Genomic DNA, 8,262 nt, shown 5'->3' with positions numbered 1-8,262 from the left:
AATCATCTAACTTCCCGGACGGTCACCCATCCTCTCACTACTCCAGCCTGAGCACGCTTAACTTCCGGGTTCTATTCTCCCTCAGATGTAACTTTTCGAGTAGATGATTTTTCATATAAAAAACTTTTTCATCCGAGTTTGTATGCAAAAGTTATGCCCATTTTAAGAAATTCCAGAGAGATTTTGCAAATAAAGTCAAAATTCATATTTGTTAATTTTCCCAACAACTAGACCACATATCACATGGGAAACTTATTTTATTTTTATTTTTTTGAAATTTCCATCATTTTCTTTTGTTTTTTCTAAAACTGAAAAGGCGGTCCACGGGGGGGGGGGGGGGGGGGGTAGAGTTTGATGGGCCCTTTAGTACCGGTTCGTGCCATGAACCGGTACTAATGCCTCAAAGCCCATTAGTACCGGTTGGTGCCACCAACCGGGACTAAAGGACTAACCTTTAGTCCCGGTTGGTGCCACCAACCGGTACTAATGGGCATCGCACCCTTTAGTCCCGGTTCGTGGCACCAACCGGGACTAAAGGGCCCAGGTGAACCGGGACTAATGCCTTAGCCGCACGAACCGGGACCAATGCTCACATTAGTCCCGGTTCGTGACTGAACCGGGACTAATGTGAATATTGCCCTGTGACGAAAGCCCTGTTTTGTACTAGTGCATGTAAAGCCTGTTAACGGCCTGTTCGCATATAGCCCATTTATAGCCCGCTAACCCAAGGCCTGTTACACCCTATCCGAATTAGGCCCAGTAGCGTCATCTGGGCCACCCAATATGATTCCAGCCCGTTTTCACTTCTGGCCCATGTATGGCCCATGACGTCTTTCGGCCCATATGAGGCCCTATGTAACTCTTGGCCTATTAACGGCTCGTGGTGAAACTGGCCCGTAATGAACAGTGTATCACTTTACACCCATTAATGGCCCGTGGTGAAACTGGCCCGTAATGAATAGTGTATCACTATATACCCATTAACGGCCCGTTATTCCGTTGGGACATTTCTAGCCCATGTTATCTTTCGCCCTTCTCAGAGCCCATTTATTCTTGGGCTCATTTCCAGCATTCGTTTACTTACGGCCCGTTACTATCATTTTCTGCTTCTGGGCCAAATTCAGCCCGTGGTTACAGTCGGCCCATTTGTGGTCCGTTAATACGTTGGGCCGTTTTCATAGCGTCATCAAATACGACCTATTAACGATGGCCCGTTATGGTCGGCCCATGAACGGACGATTCCAACTCTAGCCCGTTTACGGCCATAATGCGGCCTGTTATTGGCCCATGTTTGGCCAATCGATCATACCGCCCGTATAAGGCCCATTGATGATACGGCCCATAGAAGGCCCATTGTTTCTACGACCCATAGAAGGCCCATTGTTTCTACGGCCCGTAGAAGGCCCACTGTTTCTACGGCCTGTAGAAGGCCCACTGTTTCTACGGCCCGTAGGAGGCCCAGTGTCACTACAGTAAATATTAGCCCATGGTTATTGTGGCCTAGTTTTAAAAAATAGGTTATTGCAGCCACTAGCAAACCGCGGAAAAAGAACTGCAATGACTACAAGCAAACAAATAAACAAGACAACAAGGAAATAAATAAGCAAGCAACTTACGCTAGGCTATCACGGCTATCACACATATTACATCCACTGGGCATCAAAGTTCGCCACCAGTGCAAATAAACGCGCCGACAAAAGAATATACAAAACTGAGAGCACTTCAGAAGGCACTAGGCCTGGCCACGTCGCCCCCCCAAACAGCTGAAGAAGCTGAGTAGACCTCAGTTGTGTCAACGATAGATGCAGCAACACTAGATTTAAGGCATGATGGTGCGCACGGCAGTCCTCTGACATCTTCATTGCATCTTTGACTTCAAGTCGGAGCTGAGCTGAAGCAAGCCTTTCCGCTTTAAGTTGAGACTGAAGAAGTCGAACTAATTGAGGCAGCGACTGCACAGAGGTTGTCTCACACCTGCTGGTGAGTAGCTTCAACTCACTGTCTTCATCAAGACAGGACCTTGGGGTCATCTCGCTGTCCTCAAGATGGTTTGGCTCACTATCTTCCCTAAAGTTCTGCCTGGCGTAAGAGATACGAATCTGAAAGAGAAACAAGGAGACACGTAACAGGTTTCACAATTATATAAGCAAATAAATGGATCTGTTCTGCATAAGGAACATGTTTTTACAACTACAATTTGAAACTGGTAGTTGTTGCAAACATCCAATCAGATGTAAACAACAAAGCAAACAACAGTGGAGGAAATGATGCCTATCCAAATCTATACTAGAACAAAGTTTGAAGGCTTGAGAAGGATGAACTTACATTACATGTTAACACGGGCTGGAGAAAGCCCTTCTCCATGTTGATGGAAGGATAATTCAATAAATTCCCCAAAGAAAATTCTTTATAAGCGTTGCCATTATTCTACATTTTGCAAAGAGTAAATATAGATCAAATAATATTGGAAGAAATAGAGGATAATGAAGCTCAGGTGCAGACTGATGATACATAATCAAATAGCAATTAATTAAGTACAGCGTTACAAGGCAAAAGGGAGAGAGGTACTGACAAGAGCAATGCAGAGCCCATTATTGTTTTGAGATCGTATGATCCTTTGAGCAAGGAGATTCATCTGAAATTAGTTTTCATACAAGAGAGAAGGTAAGGCACAAGCAGAAATTTAGGAGTTCAAATTTTGAATTGATATCATAGACAGTACCTGACGCTGGGCTCCCAGCAGTTCTAATAGGGGTTTGGCCACTGGAGTAGGGGTAAAGTGTGGTACAGTTGGGCCTGTGTTTTCTGTGGCTGCTGATCTATCTGATTTAACAGGTATCACTACCTTTTCCAAATACCTAGTTTGTACTCCTTGAGGATCTGCACTCACCCTCTTCCTTTTGGACATCTATTACGAAAGAACAACATTTGACTAGAAAAACATAGTGTGACGACACATGGAATAGGTACAGAAAATGGATAGGTATGGCATATACTCATATATGATGCTTAAACTAAGCAGATGGTGTAACAAAGTAGAAGTAATGCAAGTGGTCAGATGCAAAATATGTGCGACCAATACAACTTTGCAAAGTTAGAGCAAGCACCTTGATGGGTGAATAAGATAGGCCATCCTCCACCATGCCAAGTTTGTTAGCCAGTGGATCGTTCTGCAATATTCCTCTCGTGCGCCCATTCTCATATTCATTTTGATAATGTTCAATATCTGACATGCATGAAAACATAAAAACAAGTGAGATTTTCTTTGTAATGCAGAAGTGATTCTAATCCAATACTGCCTCCCTGTAAACCCCTTTGTGCTATCTCCGCAATTCTTTTAAAAGATGCCATGCATGCTCTAATTTGTTGTGTGCATTAATATAATGTGGCCTACTACTCAAAATATGAGAGCTCCAGAAGTGATGACACTTCGCAGATGATAGCTTCAACATATAGTAAAGAAGAACAAGTCGACCTGACCTGACAGATTCGAAATATACTAAGGGAGAACAACTCGACCTGACCAGTCGACCGCAAGAGAAGAGTATCATCTTAAAGAAGAGCAGAAGAGCAAGCAGATTGAAGATATTACAAGTCTTTCAATACAATGTCGGTTGGCCACCCATGATGAACCAGAGCGCACAAAGAAATACTATTCTTTCTGGTCTCTCCATATGTGGCTCACATGCATTTCGAAACTAAAGTAGGAACATTTAGCTGACCAAATAAACATCTCTCAGTTTTACTAATATCAGCAATAATATCAGATATGAATTTGTACAACTAAGCTTGTTTAGCTCGATGGGTGGAGCAGTGCTATTACGACACGAACCACGTAGGCTGATTGTGGTCATCATAAAATGGGGAAAACATAAGCATGATGAGTACAGTGTTGACCGTGGCAGTGGGATGGCAGATCTGAAGCTGCAAACCGCGCAAAGGGTAGTTAGCAACCGATGTTTGCTTTGAAATAACAACTAAGATTTGGTATGGACAAGAAAGTACGGTCAACAAGTGATAAAGAAATGCAATTATGCTGTCTCTCTATATGTCGCGACATGCATTTGGAAACTCAAGTGGGACCTTTAGCTAACCAATTAAATGTGTCGGTTAACTAATATCAGTATCATATCACAATCATATTTGAACAACTAAGCTTTCGAATTCTGAGTGTTGTGTTGTTTAGCTTGAAGGGTGGAGTAATGCTAGTACGACAGAAAGCACCTACGCAGATCATAGTAGAGTAGATAAAAGGGGAAAACCCTAAGCATCAAGAGAAAAATCAGGAAAGTGGAACTAGCTGGACCAGTGGGTGGCGCACATGCTTTTCGAAACGAATATAGGAACATTAGGTGACCAATTAAACGTTCTCTGTTTTAGTGATATGAGCATCATATCAGATTCGTATTTCAACACGTAAGCTTTGGGCTGAGGTCTTGAGGAGCAGTGCTAGCACGACACGAAGCACCTACGATGATGGTAGTGAATATAAAGTGGGGAAACCATAAGCTTTACGAGTATAGTGCCCATGCCATGGCGGATCTGAAGGTGCAAACCGGACAAAGCTACTTCGCAACCAATGTTTGCTTTCAACTAGCCACTACGATTTGGTACGAACAAGAAAAGTACATTAACAAATTACGATCTATTTTCTGGGTGAGATCAATAACTTAAGCACATATGGAAGAGTACCACCTCTCTTGCGACGCCGTGTAGGCCTATGCTGATACGTTGAGGGTGCTGCGGGTGCGATGGCTGTCGGCGGCGGGGAAGAAGACTTTAGATGGCAGACGGCCTGGTCGGGGGATATATCCTGTTGCCGTGGACGAGGCAGTCGTAGGAGCGGCAACGACAAGGTGGACGACGGCGCCGATGAAGTGAGAGGAGGCGATGAAAGGACCCTGGTCCAGCGCCGTGGATGAGAGACGTCCATCTCTTGCAGTGGACGACGGGGTAGGGGTAGCGGCTCCGGCAAGGTGGAGGATGGGGTGGCGGACGGAGGAGGCTGGCCGCAGTGCGGAGGTTGTCATGCCGCCGACGGTGTATGAATGGGGAAATGGAGGGGAGGGGGGATCTCAAACTTTGGGACGCGCTTCTCTGAAATGGGGGAAAGTTACGAACTTATCCCCCGTTTAAAATTTCGGACATCGCGTCGGTTGGGGATAGGACGGTAATCTCGCATCTCCCAAATATTTGCCGGTAACTATTTCGGGCGAGGAGAGGGTGTTTTGCCGCCCACGGTTGGCGCCCACGGTGTATGAACGGGCCTGATTGGTAGGGCGATTGTGTCACGTCTGATGGAAGTTACACATCTGCCCCTATTTAAAATATTAGCCTACATCAATTTCGGACGAGGAGAGTTTGTTTTGCCGCCCACCGTGTATGAATGGGGAAATGGAGGAAGAGACACATGTCTTCCGGACGAGCTTGAATCAAATGTGTTTTGCCGCCCACGTTTGGCGCCCACCGTGTCTGAATGGGCTCAGAGGCCGTCGTGTCACGTCTCATTGAAGTTACTAGTCTACCCCTATCGACAGCAGTGTAAATCCGGTCGATAAGGATGTCAAGTGTCAGGGGTAGATAGTAATTTCCATCTCGCAAACACTTGCTTCGGGCAGCCCACAAATTATAGGGGGTGTTTAGCCGCTTCGTTCAAAACTTGGGAGAATTAGCATTCACGTTTGCCCTGGGAACTGGCAAACTAAATTCAAATCCAATTTGTATTCGATTACGAATATCCACAGATAATTATACATTTTGTTATTTATTTCTTCAAAACCACAACAAAGATTTATTCCACCTTTATATATGATTATGATTTAGAAATGTCGTGATCTTCGAATTTAGTAGGTCGTATACACTCTGAGTCAAACAGTTATTTCATCCAATACAATATGCTCACACGAAAAACAGTTCACCTTATGTCAATCATACAAGTACTGAGGATTACCTCGCCTAAAAAATTCGGATCATTACAACATAGGGGGTCTTACAACATAATCCATTCAGAGAGATGACACAACATGCAAGTACAATAATCTAATGACAATTTCAACTAGTATCTAAAGAAGAACTGGGATTACCTTGGGCTTCAGATAGCAGAAACAGCAGGACCTCCTCCATCTTCAAATGCAACATTCTTACTTCCTCCAATTCTTGGGTTCCTTGCATAATGCGTGCCGCTAATTCCGTAATTTCCAGCCTCAAGATAAAGATTACCTCATTCATGGCAGCCACACCATCTCTTTCTGCCTCTAGTAGAGCCTCAAGCACTATAATATCTCTGCTCAGACTGCTCTCCGGCAGTGTGGCCTCTGAACTGCTACCATCTGGTAACATGGATGGCGCACTGCTTCCACAAATAGATTCTGGGGTTGTACATTGTGTCCTAGTGTGAACGGCATCCTGAAAGGTTTCTGCTGGACATCAGTAAGAGATAGTTATCGTATGATCTAGGCAGTAAGCTTACATGGTAAACGACGGATGAATTATTGCCGAGCATGGCAAACTATATTTAAATGGTTCGAAGCAGCATCAGCCGAAAAGAAATTAAAATGGTAAGATGAAACTAGGGATGTAAGTGGCAAATAAATGACATCCGCCAGTCCCATCTAGTTAGTTTTTGCTACCTCCCTAGTTCATTTTCCTCAAAAAACAAAAACTCTTTTGAACTATCATACCACTAGTGGACTTTAATCAGGATTAAACGGGACCCAGTTGACATCCCTAGTTGAAAGGGAGTGTACAACTGCTATATTTAAGTTGCCAAGGCATCTAAGCAGTTGAAATAATCTGAGAAAGCACTTAACAGTGTGGCCTCATATAAACTACGAAGACAATCTTGTGATGAAGTTGAGAGGAAAAGTTAAGGACTCAAATGAAATAGGCATGCATTTATTTACGATAGTACAGCAGTCACTGCTGACATATTGGCCAACTCAGGTATAGCGTAACAACAAATAAGCATTCAAATCAAGCAATATAGCAAAGCAGACAACTGAACTATTTGTAATTCGGTAGGATTACACGTTGTGGGCACAAGCCAAGAAAGCAGCCCGCTCGCATAACATTTCACATGTACTAAAACACACTGGCTTACCATATGTTGTTGTGAAGCCTAGCTGTTGTTGCAATGTTCTTTGAAGATACCGTCAGCATCCCGTGGTTGCAAATCTAGTTGTTGTAGTTTATTCTGCACCATCTATTTAGGTAAAATTAATTTTAGTCGCATGCACTGGTCCGAATTGATCATCAATGGTTCATCTAAACTAATGAAAGAAGGGTGTGTGCATACACGACAATATATCTGCTTCCCTCTATTTTTATGCTTGTTAGAGGTGCCAGCCCCAAAAGAACAAAAAATTTGCTTCATGGGGTTGGCAGCTCCATAATTAATAGAAGCATCAAATTAGTCATGCAACTTGGGAAGATCAAGAACACACAAACAAGTAATGAACAGAGGCTCGGAGCAGTGATGTAATAGCTAGCATAAGAAAATGTAGGGTAAAACAAACAAAAAGCAGCGGAACCACATGCTAGTTTGCTGATGTGTAATTAAGCATAGAGAACATTAAGCAGTCTGATGGAACCAACAGGTGGCATCAGAACAAAACTAAAGCATATTAACTATATGTGCACTGGTATGTAATTTAGCACATGTAACATGTTCACTGCCAGAAGTATGGCCCTACAGGTGCAAGCAGAATAACGCGTCTCATGAAATACTGAATGATGCCCTGAAGAAATTCAAAGGTGCGGTGCTTATGCTAGGAAAGTGAACGTAGGCGCCGGCCGTTGGATAATAGTACCTGATTCTCGGCGGCGTATGGGTATCGTTGTCATACTTGATAGCTAAGGATCGTCGATGGTGCTCGTGTTGCGGTTGAGTTTGGGCCGGCTGTCGCCGTCGCTGAAGCGGCTCCGGTGCTACGGTTGCGGCGCCTGTCGACATACAAGAAAGCTCATCTGGGGTAAGTGAACAGTTGCATGATAAAGAGAAAAGCCAAAGGAGTACAAATCGAAATAACCTGATGAGGCTGCGGCGTCGGTAAAGCAGGGCCGGTGGAGTTGAATATGGCGTCCGTGGAGCGGGTCCGGTGCAGTGGACGAAGGCTTCGTCGGGCGCGTTGTACAGTGCTTTCGGTGAGGCGGATCTGTTGCGGCGGACGAGGGCTTGTATGAAGGGCCAGCGAAGGGGCGGACGAGGGAGTCAGTGAAGGGCCTACGCTGTGGTGGACGAGGGCGCCGGTTAAGCAGATCCGG

This window comes from Aegilops tauschii, chromosome 1, assembly GCF_002575655.3.
Source record: "Aegilops tauschii subsp. strangulata cultivar AL8/78 chromosome 1, Aet v6.0, whole genome shotgun sequence".
NCBI lineage: Eukaryota > Viridiplantae > Streptophyta > Magnoliopsida > Poales > Poaceae > Aegilops > Aegilops tauschii.
Note: the sequence above shows the minus strand (reverse complement) of the source record.